We start from the raw sequence: 20206 nt of genomic DNA, 5'->3' as shown, positions 1-20206 counted from the left end.
CACCACCTTCCTCCTCCTCCCATCCACCACTTCTACCTCTTCCGAAGATGAACAACGAATTACCGATCCATTTTCCTTATCTTTCATTTCATCGACAGCGAATCCACGAGCCAAGAGATCGACGTCGTTCATTTTCATCTTCGATTGCAACGATAATCGTCAGATCACATTTGTGGATCACTTCGATCTGGAGAGGGTCTCTATCTGCCTATCCTCCGAGATCAGATTCTTATGAGCTTCGATCTCACTCTAAATTTGGTATTTGATGATGAAAATTTAGGTATCATCTGTTTCTATTGTTCATTCCTGGCCTTTGTTTGACATTTATGAATTGTTTTTGCCTAGTTGTTAAGTTGAACCTGTTTAGTCAATATGTTTTTAAAAAGAGGTAAATCCTTATGTTGGTTGTAGGTATAAAAATAGAAGTCTGTGTTATAGAAAAATATAGATATTTGTTTGCACTCAACATGTTCGATGAAATGCCTCAATGAGAAATATCACATGTTAACTTCACTTTGACTTCATGAATGATGAACCAATTCCAATTTAGGATTCTGAACAATTTTTTTGGTTATATTTTGTGAAATGTAGGAGGAGAGAGCCATATATGTGCACTACAATATGATTTTAAACTGCATCCAGTAAAAACATGCATGTATTCATTTGATGGCTATGCAGAGTATAAAGAACCTCAACTACTATGTTATCCAGCAAAATCTGATCTTGCTTTGGTTTTCTGATGTAATAGATTCAAGCAATTATTAAAATGTTGATCATGGATATTTAGCAAGTTCTTATCAGTCTAGAATAATATATGGATCTATTCTCATCTCTTCATACCATGAAAGAATGACATCATTTGGAACAACAATAAAAACTTTTGCAATCTTTTTTTTTCTTTTTTTTTTTCCATTTGGAATTGGAATAAAAAATACATACTTTTCCAGTTTACTATAGTTGTAATTGGTCTTGGTGTTGGGCTACTTCCTATGTTTCTCCATGGATGCATTCCATTTTTGAAAGTTGAAGTATTTTTTTGGTTTTTATGTCAAATTTATTATTTAAAAAAAGATTAGAAAAACATTTTGCAATTAAAATTTGCTTATTATTTACATGTGATTAGCGTGTAAATCCCATATAAATAAGTGATTTACATGTGAATTATGATTTACATTTGAATTATATGTGATTTACATGTGATTCATATGTGAATTACTTGTGATTTACATGTAAATCATGTGTAATTCACATATGAATCACATGTAAATCGCATATTTACATGTAAATCAGATGTAATTCACAAGTAAATCACAAGTGATTCACGTATGAATTACATATGATTCACATGTAAATCACATATGAGTTACATATGAATCACAATTAATTCACATATGAATTACATGTGATTCACATGCAGATCACAAGTGAATCACATAAGAATTACATGTGATTGATATGTAAATAACATGTAATTCACATATGAATTACATGTGATTCACATGTAAATCACAAGTGAATCACATATGAATTATATATGATTCACATCTAAATCACAAGTGAATCACATATGAATTACATGTGATTCACATATGAATCACATGTGAATCTTACATGATATATGCATGTGCATTTTTGTGAGTGTTCTTGCATTAATCATTTTTTTATTTTCTTGTAGATTTTGAAGAATTTGTGGAAAATATTGAAGAGGTGAAAAGTGATTAATTGAAGGAAAAAATGGAAATCTTGATATGAAGAAATGATAACACTGTGAATCTTTGTAGTTTTTTTATATTTTATTTTGTATCGAATAAAATACTTATAGTATTATATTTATAGATTGATTAATAAAAATGAGATTTTTTATGAATTACTTACGAATATTATAGTATAAGAAATATGCATATATGCATTTGAAAAAAATATTCATATATGCATTTAAAACGTTGATTTTTTTATAAAAAATTTGACTTTTTTTTTATAAATATTCTAGTTTTTTTTTTTTTTTTTTTAATTTATTGATTTTTAAAAATTTGCTTTTTAAAAAAACATGCAATTTTTTAAAAATTTTGCAGTTTTTTTTTAATTGTGGTTTTTTTTTTTTAAAAAGATTGTAGTTTTTATGAAAAAAAATTTAGTTTTTTAAAATAATTGCAGTTTTTTTAAAAAGATTATAGTTTTATTTTGATAAAAATGCAGTTTTTTTAAAAATAACTGCAGTTTTTTTTAAATACAGTATTTAAAAAAAGTTGCAGTATTTTTTAGGTAAAATGCATTTTTTTTGAATTGCTGTTTTTTGGAAAAAGTATAGTTTTTTTTTGAAAAAATTACAATTTTTTTTAAATATATTTTTTTTCATTTTTATTTAAAAATTCATGTTTTCTGGAAAAAAAAAACAAAAAATCTCCATTTTGTAAAAAATCGGTTTTTTTTAAAAAAAATTCGATATTTTATTTATTATGTTTATTTTTAAATCGTTTTATTAATATTTCCAATAACAAAAAAAAAAAAAATTAAATGAGATCGTTAAGATGACGATCATGCCTTTACTAAGTTAATTTTGATCTAATATACCAACTTTAGTTCTTAGGTTCTCGAGAAACTATGAGTTCTCAACAGATCTCACCTATATATATATATATATATATATATATATATATATATATATATATATATATATATATATATATATATAATTGTGATATGACTCCAGCTCGTCTCCTGCTTCGTGAGGGATAGAAAAAGGGGGCCTGAGAATCACAACAAAGGAAACAAGATCGTCGCTTGTCGTCCGGGAGCATGTCCCGGAACGATGCTCTGACAATCAAGTCAGCTCTAGGTTTTGATGATAAAGTGATAAAGTGTGAAAATAAAAGGTTAATGTTGAGTGTCAGTCCCTTCTCTTGGAGGAGTAGGGGCCTTTTTATACTTGGTGCGGGGGAATAGAACCCCGACCATATCTTCTACTTTTTCAGGTCTGGCAGGGACAAACAACTTCCGACTGGTGGGTCATGCTCCGTGAGTGGCTGTTTGTTATTGGTGTAGACTTGCCAGGGGATCAGTGTCCAGAGCATTATACCTGTCGCTCTGGGGGACGACTGGTACTATTTTGTCTTGACGTTGGTTCTTGTACTTGGGCGTCAAGGAACAGACACGAGATTGCAAAGGGCGAGGACGAGGACGCGGCGTTTGGCGTACACTGACTTTTGCCCACGCCGTCAATCGAATTGATGGTTCCGTTATGCCTGACGTATTCCAGATGGGATACGTCAACAAGTCCCCTAGGCCAGTAGACTCCAGCGTTGGGTTAGGGTAGCTGAGTTGTTCTAGCTTGGATCTGGACACGTGTTCAGTGGGGATGGCTTTTGCCGACTGGTGACGTGACGATGGCATTTTCGCATGCAGTTTTCATCATTGTAACCAGTTGGGCTTCCCGCCTGCATTTAAAACTTCCCCCATTTGAGTTAAACTTCCTTTTTCCGGTTCTTTCCACTTCTGCTACTTCTTTTCCTTTTCTCTCCTGTTTCTACTTCTTCGACGAAACATGGTTGACTTGAACACCGAGATCGTTCCTTCTTCAAGCGAGTTCGCCGCTCTTCAAGAGCGGTTTGGTTTCCTTCTCGAGCACGGCGCGAAGTATCCTCGAAAGGGGGCGATAATTTCTCGTCCGCCGGAGGGGAAGGTCGGGGTCCCTATTCCGATCTTCAAGGCCGGCCTGAGGTTGCCGACGATGGATTTTCTTGACGAGATAATGCGCCAATATGGCTTTCGTGTGGATGATCTGTGGAACACCTAAATTTTCAAATAATTTTTCACATTTTAAAAACACACTTTCATTCATAATTGTTATATAAATATCATTGTATCACATAATCAGTTCATAACATTACATCCCAAGATCCTAAAAATGTAAAAGCTCCTTATGTGTGTACTGATCAAGCCGGCGCCTTCCCGCGATCCTCACTGGTAGCTGAAACACATAACACAACACTGTAAGCATAAATGCTTAGTGAGTTACCCAAAATACCACACACAACACATATTATCCACTCAAGGCTATAACTCTGTTTGACCCTTTGGTCAATGTGTCTCAGTGGGACCCTCCAGTCCCATAACTCTGTGGGCCCCTGGCCCTAACTTTGTGGACCTTCCGGTCCTAACTCTGTAAACTCTATAGCATACATAACATAAATCACATAGAAATCTCATCATGCAAAAGCATACAAAATACTCTGTCACGTAACTCTAATTACCACTCTAGGTAAAGTATAGTGAGAAGACTCACCTCGGGTAACGCAGTAATCTCGAACTCTATAACAATCTGGTCTAGCCTCCGCTTAATCATATGAAATAAACACTCTAAATCAATGCATCTCTCAAGGCTAGAATTTTCCTTCTCTTAGTACTCTTAGAAGGGTAAAAGACCATTTTACCCCTCTCATGGCTCAAAGACCCAAAAGTTGACCAAACCCTAAAAGTCAACAAAAGCCAACTCTCCGGGTTACGATGCGCGTACCAAACATGTATGCTGGGCGTACTCGACGTCCTCACAGAAACGGGGTGCGCGACCCCTTACGCCGCGCGTACTGGGATTACGCCCCACATAACTCCAAGTTTCAGACTCTAAGCTCTTGAGGTCTCAAACAGTTAAGACCCATGTCCAACTTCTAGATCTGACCATTTCTAACCATCTTAATCCATAACGTTGGTGACTTTAAGCCTTTGCATGGCTGGGCACGTCACTAACACCCATAACATTCCATTTCCCAACTCTAGAAAGCTCATAACTCAAGCATGACCTCATAACAACGACCAAGATGGAAACTTTATGGATTTATAACACAAATATCACTAAAATGGGACAGATCTAGGTCCATGGAGTACATTACACTCATAAAGTCTCCACCTTTGTGACTTTTAACCCTAGAAATGGTCCATGCAACATCAAACCAAATAAAGAGGAAAGTTTTGAACTTTATACCTCTAGATGAAGCTCCTTTCTCTATAGATCTCAGATCCAAACTTGCACTTCAAGCCCTAGCCTCCACAAGCTCTTCTCCTTCTTCTTCACTAACACACCAAGACACTTTTAGCTCCAAAATACACACACTCAAGCTAAGGACGATGGAAGGCTCTCTCTTAGGGTTTCACGCTCTGATATGGAGGCTGAGAAATGAGCCTTAGCATCCTTTAACTAGTGCACAAGCCAATCATTTAGGGTTTGCATCTGGACCTGTTATGCCCAACGTACCCAGGCGAGTCTGCGTCCAAAATAATTGCATGAGTACACGCATCGTACTCCCCAGTACGCCTAACGTACTCATTTGCTTCAAGAACTCTCTCTCAAGGGACCACTCTTGACAACTTGACATAATGGAAGGGTTAAATAGCTTACCTTAATTTCGGGATGTTACAATTCTCCCCCACTAGAACCAGACTTCGCCCTCGAAGTCTCATGCCGAAAACAACTCCGGATGCTGCTCCCGCATCTCCGACTCTGGCTCCCAAGTCAGCTCGGACCCCCTCCGATGCTGCCACTGGACCTGAACCAGAGGTACCTCCTTGTTCCTCAGAACCTTGACCTTCCGTTCCAAGATCGCGATCGATCTCTCAACATAATTCAGACTCGCGTCCACCTGGATATCCTCCAACGGTACCACTGCCGACTCGTCGGCTACACACTTCCTCAGCTGAGACACGTGGAAGGTATCATGGATCTGGTTCAACTCCACAGGTAGCTCTAATCGATATGCTACCCTGCCCACCCTCGTGATCACCCTAAACGATCCAATGTACCGGGGCCCCAACTTGCCCCTTTTCCTGAATCGGATCACTCCTTTCCAAGGATACACTTTCAGGAGTACAAAATCTCCAACCTGAAACTCAAGCTCGGATCGATGCCTATCTGCGTAACTCTTCTGGCGACTCTGGGCCGTCACTAACCTCTGTCTAACCTGCTGTATCTGCTCTATCGTCTGAAGCACTATCTCAGTTCTACCCATCACCCGTTGCCCTACCTCTCCCCAACAGATGGGAGTCCGACACCTCCTCCCATACAACAACTCAAAGGGAGGCATACCAATGCTCGAATGGTGGCTGTTGTTATAGGAAAACTCAGCCAAAGGCAGATACGTGTCCCAACTTCCTCTGAAGTCCAGCACATGCCTGAAGCATGTCCTCGAGCGTCTGAATCGTCCACTCACTCTGTCCGTCCTTCTGTGGGTGGTAAGCAGTATTGATATGCAGCCTAGTACCCAACTCCTTATGGAACTGCTGGATAAGGTGTCTAAGTCCATAACTATTTCTGGTATTTACTTGACCCGACCCGACATGGTCCATTTGGGTTGCATGGCATCATGCATTTGGATAGATTAAATGAGCGAATTAACACTTGTGGTTTATTATTATATTATAAGTTCAAATATATTAATAGTATTATTTAATTAGTATTGATTAAAAATTAATCTTGAATTAATTAAGTGATCAAATGGTGACTAATTAAATATATGTGTTGATTATGTAAATCATCAATATTTGTTATAGTGGGCTAAAGGGCTCCATGGATAATCAAGTTGGGTTAAACCCATTGGATGCTCCATGGGAGTTACAAACCCATGGGTCATGGAAATGAAGAGACATGCCACATTAGGGTTTACATGGTGTAACCCTAGATGTGACACACTATATAAAGAACATCATACTCACCAAAATCGGATACACATAGTGACAAGAGGGCTTGACCAATTTTTGAGTGTTACACGTTCTCTCAAAGTTATTCCAAAGCATTTGGTGTTGTGTGAAGCATTTGAGGCATCACACTTGGGGTGCTAGGATCTCAAGGTTTCAGGGAATCATAACAACAACAAGGTATGTGTTTCTAGCTATCTTTTATATTATAATGTTCCCCATGTATGCTAGATAGGTTTATGAACCTTGGAAAAAATATTTTGCATGTATCTTAGACAAACATAGATCCAAGGTTTTTCTAGGGTTGCATGTACACTTAGGAGTGTTAGAATTGCTCAAAACCCATCAGTGGTATCAAAGCCTAGGCTTGCTTGTTTAATACTTGATGCAAAATAGTGAAAAAAGTCGATTTTTTGCTGTCTGCCCGCTGAACTCGCCGAGTCCATGGGGGGACTCGCCGAGTTCATGTGTAAATTCATCCTACTCGTCGAGTAGGTTCGTGCACTCGACGAGTAGGAGCCTCAGAATGCCGTTTTTCGACTTTTGCTGCTGGAAATGGACTGAAAACATTACCCTAAACTGTTTTGGTGTTATTAAACTTGTTTTAGATGGTGTAATGGTTGTTCTAATCCATTTACAGTGGCTAATATCAAAATTCCATGATTTTATGTGTTCTTGAAAATTTGATATTCATATTCATGTTCTTATAAGTTTAGATGATCATAGGAGTTATGTGTAACTTCTTGCTAGTTTTAATTCTTGATCATTATGTGTTTTAATGGAATCCATAATTTGTCCTCAAGTTATGGATTACCAAGAGTTTTATCTTTGAATGTCCATTAAAGAAACACATAGGTTACATAAAATGAAGAGTCACTCATTTTAATGAACCAATTAATCTCATAAGTTTTGAATTGAAGAGTTTTGTTAAGTTACAAAACTTGCCCTCAAGTTTTGGAACTTGTAAAGTGACGTAATTAACTTTAGTTCCAACCCCTAGAATTTTAAATGTTAAAATTGAACCCTTAAACTTTATAATATTATAAGTTTAATAATATATATATATATATATATATATATATATATATATATATATATATATATATATATATATATATATATAAGATCAAGTCGTTTTACCGTTAGTAGGCCTCATTCACGAAGTCGGTCTATAAGGGGGGGGGGGGTATAAGGTTGTTGCCTATAAAATGACAACTTAATGGGTGTCCACTCTCACCCACCGCTTCCTTGATCGGTGGAGGGTCGTTAGCCGAACGGATAGGACAATGACTTAAAATTCTCATTAAAAGTATAATGATTATTATAAAGTAACTAAATATTTTATAAATTCCCACTCTTAGTTACTTTAGGAAAAATGTGAATAAGGTGCTAATCCATGAAATTACACTTTGCACTTCGATTAAGTCGTTGGTGGAACGTATGTGGTTTACCAACACACTAACTTGGACTTAACAAGGGAGGCAAAGGGTGACTTAAGGTTTTTCCATAAGGTCGGTGGAGTGCGTGTGGTTTACCGGCACATTGATTAAGTGGACAAACATTAAGGGTACCAAGTAATTTGCATGGTTACTTCACACCTTGTTTTGTGATCCTCGGTATCCCAGTCACAAAACATGAAGGGCACACTCGAGATTGAAACATGCCATTGAAAATCTCAATGAATCTCAAAAGAATCTAGGAATTTCTAAAAACCAAATAAAACCTAATAATTTATATTTCGTTTTCATGGTGGAAATTGGTGAATCGTCATTCACCTACCTTTCAAATATGTTATAGCTTGGATTACAGCATCCCTCTTCTGAGTTATAATATATTGTGATTGGATCCTAGCCTTAATATTATATTTGGGTGTTTTATTAAGGACTTTCTCTATATCTAAACTAAACTTGTTTTCTTCTTTTCAGATGTCTTCCAACAATGCTACTCCTGGCTCAAACCCTACTGGCTCCTTCTCTCTCATGAACCTTTATGGGAGAGTCATCTTTGAGGATCCAACTTTACTGATTGGATCAGAAACATTAGGATGCTCACTCGGTATGAGAACAAAGAATATGTTCTCGACAAGGAGCTAAAGGTACCCAAGCCAACTGCTACTCCTGAGGAGTTTGCTGAATATGAGGCACATGAAAGAGATGCTACCAAAGTGGCATGCATCATGATGGCCACTATGACAGCCGAGCTCCAAAAGTCCTATGAGGATTACTATCCTTTTGAGATGCACCAGGATTTGATGGACCGCTACCATCAGAGTGCTCATCAAGAGCGATATGAAATCATCTCCTCCATGATAACAACCCGAATGAAAGATGGTGAACCCATCACAGGTCACATGCAGAAAATGCAAAGGTATGTGGACCGTCTGATGAAGCTGAATGTGAACTTCCCAGAGGAGTTAGCAATAGATATCATTTTGCACTCCTTACCATCGTGTTATGATCAATTCCACATGACATACCACATGAACAATGAGGAAGTCACCCTCAGCAAACTTCAGGGACTCCTTAAGACCACAGAATCAGATCTTAAAGGTAAGTTGGTTGTTACCACTTCTACTCCTACTCCAAACTCCGCAACTGTCCTGGCAATAAGGAAAGGGAAAGGTAAGAAGAGGAAGACCCCTTCGAAGGGTACCAATGGTAAGAACCTTGATGGCTCCTCTTCTAGCGGAACCAAGAAAGGTTTCGTTACACCTTCTTCTGATCCCAAAGAGTCTGAATGCTTCTATTGCCATGAAAAGGCGCACTGGAAGCGGAACTGCCCAAAGTACCAACAAGGTTTGAAGGATGGGAAAGTGAAACCCAACCATGCAGGTATTTACACTATCTTATATAATAATTCACTCTATTCTAACTCTTGGGTCCTTGATACCGGCTGCGGTATTCATATTTGTTCTGATTTGCAGGGACTAAGAAGAAGTGAGAATGTGGAGCATGGAAAGATAAACTTGATCATGGGAAATAGGAAAGTTTCATCTGTCACCAAGATTGGAGTTTATACTTTGTTGCTAAGTAGTGGGTTTACTTTAGATTTGAATAAATGTTGTTATTCGCCAGAAATGACAAGAAATGTTATTTCCTTTCATGCTTTGTACAAACAAGGTTTTACCTTTTCTTTTGATAATGAAATTGGTGGAATAAATGCTTTCTTTAATAATGTGTTTTATTTTAAAGCATTACCTTGTGATGGTGTGTATGAAGCTGTGTATGTTGTAGATAATTTAGGAAATAATGTGTTGTGTATTGATTCTACAAATGATAATAATTTGGATAAAGCATCATTATGGCATTGTCGTCTTGGACATATAAGCAAGAAACGCATAGGCCGACTCCAAAAGGATGGAGTTTTGGAATCATTTGACCTAAAGTCAGATGATAGTTGTGAATCATGCTTACTTGGAACAATGACAAAGTCACCCTTCACTGGTTCTTGTGAGAGGGGTGAACGTTTGTTGGATCTTATACACACGGATGTGTGTGGAGCCTTCAAACATGCCTCCATGGATGCTAATTGTTATTATTTGACTTTTACTAATGATTACAGTAGATATGGATATGTCTACTTAATCAAGCATAAGTCAGAGACTTTTGAAAGGTTTAAGGAATTTAAACAGGAAGTCAAGAATCAACTGGGCAGGAACATTAAGATGCTTCGATCCGATCGAGGTGGTGAGTATCTTAGTTCAGAGTTCCTCGAATATCTTAGGGAATGTGGGATTGTCTCACAATTGACACCTCCCAGGACACCGCAGTTGAATGGTGTAGCTAAGAGGCGTAATCGAACCTCGTTGGACATGGTTCGTTCCATGATGAGTCAAGCTTCGCAACCAATCTCATTTTGGGGGTATGCCTTAGAGACTGCCGCCCATATCTTTAATCTGGTCCCTACAAAGAAGGTTGCCAAAACACCTCACGAGATGTGGACTGGAAAAATTCCTAGTCTAGCCCACATTAAGATTTGGGGTTGCGAGGCTTTTGTGAGACGCGAGACTCACGACAAGCTCGAACCTCGAAGTGAGAGGTGTTTTTTCATCGGCTACCCACAAAAATCCTTTGGTTATCTTTTCTACAGACCTAGTGAAAATGTGGTCTTTGTAGCAAGGAGGGCTGTCTTTCGAGAGAGAGAGAGAGAGAGTTCATAAGTTAAGGAAACAGTGGGAGGCAAATTGACCTTGAAGAAATTCAAGAGTCAAGTGGTGAAGGAACCTCAAACCCTAGCAGCCAACTTGAGGAGGAAACTCTTGTTGATCCAATTATACCTCCAATTATACCTCTGAGGCGTTCCACAAGGGTTAGGAATGTACCTGAGCATTACTATGGTTTCCATATTACTGCGGAAGGTGAGACACTTATCAGTGATGGGACATTGGTAAGTCTGGATGAACCTAACAGCTATGCGGAAGCCATGGCAGGCCCCAAGTCTGCTAAATGGAAAGAGGCAATGGATAGCGAGATACAGTCCATGTATGAAAATCAGGTCTGGGACTTGGTTGACAATGTGCCAGGTCGTAAGACAGTTGGGTGCAAATGGATCTTCAAGAAGAAGACCGACATGGATGGTAATGTACACACTTATAAGGCACGACTGGTTGCAAAGGGCTTTTCTCAAACTCCAGGAGTTGACTATGATGAGACCTTTTCACCAGTAGCCAAGATTAAGTCTATTAGGGTATTGTTAGACATTGCTGCATTTCATGACTATGAAATATGGCAAATGGATGTCAAAACCGCTTTCCTTAATGGAAAGTTGGCTGAATATGTTTACATGAATCAGCTAGAGGGTTTTGTCAACACAGAGTACCCTAATAGAGTGTGTAAGCTTGAGAAATCCATCTATGGATTAAAGCAAGCACCTCGCAGATGGAATCTTTGCTTTGATGAGAAAGTCAAAGGGTTTGGTTTTTCGAGGAGTGAAGATGAATCTTGTGTATATGTCAAGGCTAGTGGGAGTATAGTTAGCTTTTTGGTACTGTATGTGGATGACATACTACTCATAGGAAATGACATCCCAACCTTGCAGGAAGTTAAGTCCTGGCTTGGGAAGTGTTTCGCTATGAAGGACCTTGGAGAAGCTGCCTATATTCTAGGGATAAGGATTCTGAGAGACCGGAGTAAAAGACTAATTGGGCTTAGTCAGAGTACATACTTGGAGAAGGTGCTGAAGAGATTCAGCATGCAAGATTCCAAGAAAGGAGAGTTACCCATCCAGAGTAACGCTAGACTGAGTAAGACTCAGAGCCCGAGTACCGAGGTTGAGATAGCAGAAATGAGTCGAGTACCTTATGCTTCTGCAATGGGCTCGATCATGTATGCTATGACCTGTACTCATCCTGATGTAGCCTTTGCTTTAAGCATGGTTAGCATGTATCAGGGGAACCCTGGTAAGGCTCGCTAGATAGCGGTAAAGAACATTCTCAAGTACCTGCGGAGGACTAAGGACTGGGTCCTTACCCTTGGTGGGAATGATGACTTGAGAGTTGTAGGGTATAGTGATGTTAGCTTCCAGACTGATAGTGTGACATCCCCAAAATCTCGGCCAGAAAAGACCGATTTTCATTTATGCTTTTAAAATATTTTCAGAGTAAATCCTTTTGATTTGAAAGAGTTGCGAAATTTGTTCCCAAAAACAAAACATGATAAAACAATGTTTACCAAAGAATTTCATAAAAGAAATGTATTTTTCATTATATAATCAAAACTCGGGGTGTCATGTTCCGATACAGACCAATAAGCATAAACGATAACATTACAAGTCATTCAACAAATATATACATATACAGACTTGTAAACAAAACAACTGATGGTTCATCCATCTCATGCCCTCGCGCCACTTCCTGTAATACAAATAAAACTGAGTGGGTCAGGCTTGGGAGCCTGGTGAGCATATAGGGTTTTCAACCCACAATAAATAATCATATTTAATTTTCACCAACCAACAATAACCCAATTACCCATTCCCGTTATTCTCACTTTATGTCCCTAAAACAACTAACACAAGGGACCTAGTCTAAGAATATTTCATCGGGGCGACAACACATGCTTCGGGAGTACCTCAGCAATATAAGTCAAATAAGGCAACCATGAGGGGGATGGAGTACAGCGAATGAACACCCAAGTTCATTAACACCTACAGGTGGCGAACCTGCTAATGTTTCCACAAGACTGTCTAGAATAGCCAGTGGTCGTCATCTAAACTCCGCTAGATGACTAAATCAAACAACAACGAGGCCTCTCATCTGTTTATTACACACCAACTATCTACCCATGTTCTACCCAACATATTAGTAGATAAAATATACATTTTTATACATAGTTTTGAAAACCTGTATAGCATGCTTTAATCAACACATAATTCACATAACAGATGAGGCACACTCACACATAACACATATCTCATAGAGAATAAATCATATCTATGAGATAGAAGAGAGTGAATACACATTCACACATATAAACAACAATATACTATACACATAGCACGTATTTTATAGAAAATACTTAATATTTATGTGTTAGAAGAAGGTAACTACACACTCACACTTATAAACAACAATATACTTAATACACTCGAACCAAACTTGTATTATTATCGTGTTTATGAAAGGTAGTATACACTCACTTGATCAGAAGATGATCGGACAGCACTACGACTTGCAGAAGTAGTAATCCTCAGTAGATCTGGAAGATCTTCACAAAAATCGAACTTCTCGCGGGCAGAGCTTCGGCTCGGGAACCGCACTTCTCGGGATCTTCGGGATCTCGGGACTTGCCTCGGGGCTCGAGAATGATATCGGGGCTTCGGGTATTTCTGGCATGCAAAACGATGCAAAACGGGAGAGAGAAGAGAGAAAATGAACAAAAGACTCGGCTGCCTTCGGATCCTATTTATAGGAGGCTGGAGCCTCGGAGTACGCGGGGCGTACTGCTTCCGAAATCGTCACTGCATCCGTCATCCGAGCCACTTGCTGCGAGTTACGACACTTCGGTGTACGCGGGGCGTACTTCGGATGAGTCCGATGACTCGTCCTCGGATAATACCGGAATTAAAGATTAAATTTAATTACAAAATATTTAATAAACTTCGGAAATTCATATCTTCCTCATACGAACTCCGTTTTCAACGTTTTTTATATCCACGCGAAGGTGAGACTACGCTCTATAACTTTCGTTTAGACTCTGTCGGCTAATTTTGACTTTATTTTTATTATTTATTTTTAATAGGCCGCGACAGAAAAACTTCGTTATAAATTCATAACTTCTTCGTTTGACGTCCGTTCTTGCCTAACTTTTTATCGCTTCGATACCAACAACGAGACCTTCGATCCTCGTTTAGATTGCTTCGGCTAAAAACCACTCGATCTCAAAATCGAGTATTTCGGGTTGCACACCGCTAAGCCGAAACTTCGATAAATCATAACTTCTTCATACGAAGTCAGATTTGGGCGTTCTATATATATTCGGAAACCTCGTTTCAACTACTACAACATTATTCAAAGATATTAAGTTTATTTTACACTTAAATTTTGACGCTTATTTTTATTCTTAATTAATCAAACCACATAATTAAGCAATTAAGCACAAAACGCACAATACTTAAATAATCCAATCTTATTATTTCAAAACGGGTTACAAAGGTTAACCTAGACTATTACATTGCTAAAAATGGCAAGCCCGGAAACACAGGCGTTACAGATAGGGATAATCTCCGCTCTCATTCGGGCTGGGTCTTTACCTTAAATGGAGGAGCAATCTCTTGGAAAAGTTCCAAGCAGGAGACAATGGCTGATTCAACTTGCGCATCAGAGTATATAGCAGCAAGCGAGGAAGCAAAGGAGGCTATATGGCTAAAGAACTTCATTGGAGACCTTGGAGTTGTACCAGCTATAGCAGAGCCCATAGATATCTTCTGTGATAGTGAAAGTGCAGTTGCCTTAGCAAAGGAACCAAGGGATCACGAGAGATCCAGACACATTGACAGAAAATACCATTTCATCAGACATCGTATAGAAGAAGGACTCCTCGTGGCAAAGAGGGTATCATCAGATGAGAACCCGGCAGATCCTCTCACGAAGGGACTGGGAAGGGTTAAGCATCTCCAGCATGCAAGGAGCATAGGGCTGAAGGATCATATTAGTTTTAGTAGTTAGATAATTTTGAAATTTTGTAAAGTGTAATTGACATTTGATGATGAATAAAAGTTGTGTTTATTTATGAGTAAAGTGTTGCTATCCCTTGTCAATCGTTTACTATTATTTCTTTTGCATGTTTTGACTTCCTAAATATTTATGTTGAGTTTTACATATTATTCAAATTATCCATAGTCTGTCATATGTTGGAAGTAGATATGAAGTAAGACTGTCATGAGTTGGTTGTAGAGGTCTAAGATGTTGGACATGGCCTCAACACTCATGAGTGCTCATAAGTTCTGAGTATTGGATTCAACCCACGCTCACTTGTATCACTTCATGGAATTTATCTCGAGTGATCGCGAGACGGTAATATCATATAAGTCTTCAAACCTAGAGATATGACTTGTTAACTATGAGTTAGTTATGCATTGGTCGTGCGAAAACGCATTGGTAACTTGATGTTATAAAATGTGCGGTTGTGTGTAATTTAACAAGTAGAAGATCAAGCATATGAGTCGAAGTTTATCTGTTCCTTCTTGAATTAGAAGCGATATCTGGGCCCCTTGATGTTTGATATGTGCATATTTAGTTCATATTAAGTATATATTTTTATTCATTTATTAGCTAAATTATTGCATTTTATGGACAAAAGGTAATTAAAAGTGTTTGAATTATATTTTCAGTCCAAAAATGAAGCTCAGAAGCAGGAGAAGCGGTTGAGAGATCAAGAATGGAATAAAGAAGAAAAACACCAAAAATAACACCTACTCGACGAGTAGGGTCGACTACTCGGCGAGTCCGATCGAAGAATCGAGAAGATAATGACTCGGGATCCCGGAGACTTATCACAATACGGGGACTGAGAGATGGACTTGACGATTCGCCACCTGACTCGACGAGTCGATTCGTATATATAAAGATAACTCCTCAGAACGATGGAGGGGAATTCTGAAACGATTTAGAAGAGTTTAGCTGCGATTGAGAAGGAAGAAAAACCCTAGAAGACGACGAGAGAAGCTAGAATTCAATCCCGAAGAATAATTGAGGCAAAATTTCATCATTCCACTTATTCTTTTGTTTTATCATTATGTTTAAGCAATTTGACTTTGTTTGTTTGTTGTTATTTACTTCAATTATGAGCTAAAACCTTTAGACTTCTGTTTGGGGATACAAAGTTGACAATATGGTTTGATTGATTAGTAGGATTAATTCTAAGTTGGTGGATTTTTGTTATTTTAGCTTGCTAAAGAACCTTGTGTGCGAATAATAATTAATTTTCTGTTAATAGGAAGATAATTGATTAGCATGAACATCTATTGATTATTAACCTCATATGCTATGTGATCACTATGCCATATGTCTAGGATTAATGAATATGAAACTAGAATTAATAAGAAAATTGAGTAAATTCATGTGCAAGCTTGTAAGATGACCATCAAACAAGAAGTTAATTAAAAGAATAAATTAGTTAACTATTGCAAGTCTAACTTAACCCGAATAATTAATCTAGTAAATTTAATTAAATTAGACAACTGGCCACTGTTTAAGTTAGTTTATTTGCTAAGGATTAGGGTAGTGAATACGAATCTAATCACTTGAATCGGTAACCAACGAAAGAATTAATCCATTGCACCATTACCTTGAAATCAACCATAGAATCAACTAAGTTGAACTAAACAGAAGTTCCTTTCCAATTATTGAATCTAGTTAAGTCTTTATTTTCTAGTTCTTAAATTAGTAATAGTTAGTAAGTTTCTAGTCTTGTAAAACTAGATAAAACCCCTACTTATTAATTAACTTAGATAAAATTAGTTTTTTTTATTTTAATTTGCCGTTCCCTGTGATCGATACCCTGCTTATTTAGCTATACCACAATTGATAGGTTCACTGCCTTTTGTGTGTTATTTGATAATTAAAAGTAGGTTTAAAACTAAGTGAGTTTGCACACATCAAGTTTTTGGCGCCGTTGCCGGGGAACGGTTCTAAATTAACATTAAATTCTAGTTTAATCGATCCTTTGTGTGGGATTTATCTTACACAAAGTTATTTAAGAAGCAATTCAGTAAGTAGAATTAGTTTTATTAAAATTTCGTTTTTAGAGTAACTAGAAATTTTCATTTCTGTTTTTGCCTTGAACTCGCCGAGTGCACTCGTGCCGACTCGGCGAGTACATCGTTGTTTCAGTTTTAAAATTTTATTTTATTTTTGTTCTTTTTACGCGTTTTCTGTTTTGTTTACAGTTGTTTCATGACCCGAGGATCTGATACACCTCTGGTCCCCCCTCTTGAAGACCTGGAATCCGCGCTAAGGAAGAGCAAGGGCAAAGCCGTTGGAGAATCCGCTTCGTCAAAGAACTCACCACTCAAAAACCTCAAGTCCGTTTTTAGCAAGAAGAGGAGCAGCAAATCCGGAGCATCCAGTGCCTCTTTGACTATTGAAGACCCAATTCAAGAAGATATCGAATATGAGACCGAGGAAGAAGAAGAACCCACATTCGAGCACGACTCCGAGTTTGAAGACGATTTAGTCATCACTATGGCTAATATCGATGAAGTCCCCATGGGGGAATGGAAGAAGAGGATGCGCGATGACACCGGCCCGGGACTTGTGCAGCCCGCAATTCCCGCGACCGCCACTTTCGAACCAAAAGGCCATATTCTCGCTCAACTCAAGGAGATTCCTTTTTATGGGAAGGATCACGAAGACGCCTACAAGCACTTGGACGAAGTGAATGATGTGGCCGACTACTTCAATGTACCGACTGTCCCCCGCGAGACCCAGCTTCTTCGCATGCTCCCAATCACGTTCAAAGGGGCTGCAAAGAATTAGTTAAAGTCACTTTCTCCTGGATCAGTCACCACATGGGCCAAGATGAAAGAGGAGTTCATTGATCACTTTTGTCCGCCCTCCAAAATAGCCAAGCTAAAGAAAGCAATTGCCAACTGTGAGCAACAGCCCGGAGAATCTCTTTATGAAGCATGGGAAAGATACAAGAGTTTGCTTAGAAATTGCCCACATCACGACCTTAATAGCAAACAAGAGGTCTCCATTTTCTATGATGGAGTCAATGTCACCACAAGGAAATTGCTAGATTCTCAAGGTCCACTCACGAAGAAGGCGCCCCCGGTAATCAAGGAGCTAATTGAAGAATTCTCTAAGCACTCTGGAGAATACCACAATCCAAGAAACGAAGTAAGTCGGGGAGTAGTGAACGCGGCAAATGATAGCATAGCGGCGGTGATAGCTAAGCTTGATAGTATTGATAGAAGAATGACAAAAATGGATCAAACAATCCATGCTATGAGGGTGGGATGTGAAAATTGTAGAGGGCCCCATCTCACCAAGGATTGTGATGTGGATGAGAATGGAAATAAGAAAGCTCAAGTCTTCTATTCAAGTGGCGATCGATACGACGAAAATTGGCAAAAACCTAAGAAGGAATGGCTCCCATATGAAGAGTATAAGAAGGCTAAGGAGGAAAAATACAAGCAGAAGGAGAGGGGACTATATCAAAGAGAAGAACCGGTAGAAAAGAAAGCTGATTTGGAAGAAATGTTCACTAGATTCATAGCCGCGTCCGAAAAGAGACACAATGATCACGATGCTGCAATACATGAGACCAGAGACATGCTAAGGAATCAGCAGGCATCCATCATCAACATTGAGAAACAGCTGGGACAACTTGCACACCAAGTGAACGAAAGAAGACCGGGTCAACTTCCAAGTAATACCGAAACCAATCCGAGAATGGAGAATGTGAGTGCAGTGACCTCCAGAAAAGAAGAAATTTTCACAGATGCACAAAGGATCTCCAAGAGGAAGACAGAAAGGGCAGAAGAGTCGACTCTAGCAAAACCCGATCTGACTCGCTGAGTCCCTCTAATGGACTCGACGAGTCTGTGCGTGATTGATAAAACTGTCAGTCCTTTAAAGCCATATAATCCTCCTTTGCCATACCCAATTAAAGCCATGCCTGCAGAAAAAGTTGAAGCATATAGAACCTTCATGAAGCATGTTAAAGCCTTACAAGTTAATATGCCATTTGTGGAAACGATGCTCCAGACACCAAAATACATCAACTTGCTAAAAGGTCTTTTTGCTGCTAGGAAAGATTTGGCTGAAGTCGCGGAGGTACTATTGAGTGAGCTGCCCGAAAAGAAAGGCAATCCGGGGAATATTAAAATTCCGTGCCAGTTTGGTAATAAAGTTGTCACCCAAGCATTGACCGACTCGGGTGCGAGCATCAATCTGATGCCTTTATCTTTCTTTAAGAGGTTGAATTTACCGGAGCCAAGACAAGACAAGACAATAATTCATCCACAAGGCGTTTGTGAGGATCTCCTTATTAAAGTAGACAAGTTTATATTTCCGGTAGACTTTGTGGTGGTTGACATGGAAGAAGACCCCAAAATTCCAATCATTTTGGGGAGATCATTTTTAAACACCGCATGTGCCTTAATTGATGTATGCGAGTCTACATTAACATTGAGGGTGGGTGATGAGTCCGTAATATTTAAAGCTATGCCAGAAGCCAAGCAAGAGGAGGAAAGAAAAGAAAACATCTCATTGATCCATTTGGATGATGAGATATTACAAAAAGAACTTGAACTTTTGCAAAAAGAAGATCCAACCAAGTTTCTGCTACATTCTGGAGAGGATGGAGATGTTAACAAGGACTTGGAGGAGTTAGAAAAGCTACTGGAAGAAGTCGACTCAGAAAACAACCAAGAAATGGTGGAATACGATCAGACTCACCGAGTCACTTTACTAGACTCGACGAGTCCAGTTGAATTTGATAATAACTTGGACGGTTTGGATCTGCTGGTTGCTAGTCCTCTGTATAATCTGGATTTGGAAATTTTTCCTCATTCTTTAGGAGAACAAACAGAAAAAGAAGACATGGATACGAAAGTTCAACACACTTATATAGCATGTCTTAATGCAATTACACTTGAAGATGGGGTGAGCACAGAGAAAGCAGAGGAGGCAAAAGAAAGGAGGGTGGAAGCTGATCAACCATTCATTACCAAACCTAGAGCACGCACCTTCACAAAATACGAAGTAATTCAGTTTGAAGGAAAAGAAGTGCAAAAGAAGGTGAAAACGCATGGGGTAAAGAAGAAAAAGAGGAGAATGGAAGCCCAAGCAGCTGAGGATGATGCTGTGAAAAAGAAGAGAGAGGAAGCAAAACGGGCTTACAAAAAGAAGATTCACGCTTACAAAACGAAGTACAAACCACAAAAGACTAGGCGTGCATTCCCGATGCTGGAAGATGACGAGACGTAGACGGGAAGGAGTCCAACTAACGACTCCTTAAAAAGAAGCGCTTGGCGGGAGGCAACCCGTTATTTAGAGTTTGCTTTCTTTTACTTTTTT

General features: G+C 38.7%; 1 non-coding gene across 1 annotated transcript; it reads right to left on the bottom strand.

Annotated features, from left to right (window-relative positions):
- Nucleotides 1-17749: 17749 nt before the first annotated feature.
- On the bottom strand, nt 17750-17856 carry LOC145103634 (small nucleolar RNA R71). The gene has a single exon (XR_013706714.1). It is a non-coding gene; the product is annotated as a small nucleolar RNA R71 (small nucleolar RNA).
- Nucleotides 17857-20206: the final 2350 nt, after the last annotated feature.

The sequence above is a fragment of the Lactuca serriola genome, chromosome 4 (assembly GCF_051521515.1).
Source record: "Lactuca serriola cultivar US96UC23 chromosome 4, Lser_US96UC23_V15, whole genome shotgun sequence".
In the NCBI taxonomy this organism is placed as follows: domain Eukaryota; kingdom Viridiplantae; phylum Streptophyta; class Magnoliopsida; order Asterales; family Asteraceae; genus Lactuca; species Lactuca serriola.
The sequence above is the reverse complement of the archived record's forward strand: the minus strand, read 5'-3'. Positions and strand labels throughout refer to the sequence as shown.